We start from the raw sequence: 2,500 nt of genomic DNA, 5'->3' as shown, positions 1-2,500 counted from the left end.
CTTGACGGAGATTGTTATTCAAGCAGAGACAGTGAATGTGTTTAAGAGGAGACTGGACAAGTTGTTAGAGAGGTTGTTCCCTTTCTGGATTGTCAGCACACCTGCCACCTGCCAAGATTTAGTTGCATCGTGGTGGAGCTGAAAACTCGACAATGGTCACAATACCATTTCTCCAGTAGATGATATGATATGATATTCATTCTATTTATTTATTTATTTTTTGTCACTCAAATATCATTGTATTCATCAAGAACTCCCCCACTGCCCTAGTTTCCTGTAGTCTTTTCGACACTTCAAGGTTTCGGCAGATAGCGACAACGGTCTTTCATTCAACATGAGTTAATTAAGCAGAGTTACTGTCTACTTAAGAACTAACGGGTACCGTTCTTCCAGTCTCGCCCCTTCTTCGGGGCCCCATGGTTACTACCACCTGTATCGTTCGACTTTACCTTAGCCTCGCTGTCGAAATATCAAACAACATCTAACGCATTCCAGCAGACGATTCTTTCCCATTTATCTTCTCATCCATATGACACCCGCATTTATACATTGCACATTTACACATTTACATTTAATTGTGTTGTTGGTTATTCTCTGTCTGTCGCTCTCTCTCTCTCTCTTTCTCAGTCTGTCTGTCTGTGTCTCTCAGTCACAGAATGTAAATCTTTACCTTCCTTCATTTCAGTCTTTACCGACGAACTTTCATATTCTCGTGGCGTTGCATATTATTTCCCGTTCCCATTAATCCTCTTATTTTTTTCCCTCCTCCTCCTCCTCTCTCCAAATGTTATACTTAGTCTTCCCCTTCTCCCCTTTTTTTTTTTTTTTTTAATATCTTTTACCCTCGTCCCTCCACACACTCAACCTCATTTTCTTTTTCTTCAATTCTCATTCCCTTTACCCCTCTTCTCCACTTAGTGCCATTCCCCCCTCCCATCTCTCTCCTTCTCTCCTTCCTTACCTTTCCCTCCTTCTCTCTCACCCCCTCCCTGCTCCTTCCCTGTCCTCTTCATCCCCCGTACCTCTTCCTTACCTCTCCTTCCCTTCCCAGTCTTTCTCCTCATGCTCTTTAACTCCTCTTCCTCCTCCTCCTCCTCCTCCTCCTCCTCCTCCCCCTTTCCCACGCCCCCGAACCCCCAACACGTTGTCGATCGCCGAGGCCCCCCTACTTTAGGTTCGTCGTCCGGCAGATGGTGTGTTATCAAACGTTCCCAAGCCATCACGTTTTCGCGTGGGATTTTTTTTTTTCATGACACTCCTGAATTTTTGTCCTTGAATTATATACTTTGGTGACTAACATTTTTTATTTATTTATTTGTTTCTTTGTTTATTTGTTTATTTTGTTTTGTTTTTTAACCTCTTTAGTATTGTGGCTGGCTGATTATGCTTTGTGAATTCAGCAGACTGTGTCTTCTATTTGATTTAGAAGTCTCAGTACATCAGGCAAAGGTAACGAATTTTACGTTTTTCCTACTTTCGTGAAACTGGAACTGCATAAGAAAATGAGAATCGAAAAAAAATCTTAACCCAGTGACAACGGTTTGCAAATGTGTGTTTTTTTCATATCTGACGCTGTTATCGACCAAAAGGTCGACATTAGTGTTTCGCCAATTTAAAAATGGACTCCCAGCTGTCGCCTTCTGATGGTATGACGACAACTACGTCGATGGGTGACTGCTTGGCGTTTCTGTCCTTCTGCTCCGTCTTCTGTGGTCTTCGAGAACTTGATTAATCTGTAAACATGACATGTTATCTGTGTACGCTGGTACATGCTTACACCTGGCACGGGTGCCAGGTTGTTTACCTCTTGGGAATAGTGGATATATATATATATATATATATATATATATATATATATATATAAATATATATATATATATATAAATATATGAAATATATATATATATATATGAAATATATATATATATAATATATGATATACATATATAATATATATATATATATATATATAATATAATGTTATACATATATATATATATGCCTATGTAATATACATATGCATATATATATATATATATATATATATATGTGTGTGTGTGTGTGTGTGTATTATACACAAACACACACACACACACACACACATATATATATATATATATATATATATATATATATATATATATATATATATATATATTTCTATAAGTGGAGATTGGTCACTGAACATAGTAGAATGGTGGGAGACATTGATCCTTAGGGGTGTCACTAAAATCTGTAGAATGTTGACTGCGCATAATTATGCAGCCATTTCCCCAATTCAGGGGAAGTGCTATATAGAATGTTTCATTGCCTAATAATGGCTTTGAAAGGACCACAGAGATGAATTCATTAAAATGGCTAGTAACCTAGTAACCACGGACTTCTCCGAAGTATTGATCTGCCAATTCACTCTTTAACATCTTCGCTACAGAGAGGTTCCCTTAGCTGAATAAAACTACTTGGAAGGTGTCGGCAGTCACTGAAATATGCAGAGTAGTGA

Source organism: Oratosquilla oratoria, chromosome 1, assembly GCF_046742065.1.
Source record: "Oratosquilla oratoria isolate Oo_2021 chromosome 1, ASM4674206v1, whole genome shotgun sequence".
Classification (NCBI taxonomy): Eukaryota; Metazoa; Arthropoda; class Malacostraca; order Stomatopoda; family Squillidae; genus Oratosquilla; species Oratosquilla oratoria.
The sequence above is the reverse complement of the archived record's forward strand: the minus strand, read 5'-3'. Positions refer to the sequence as shown.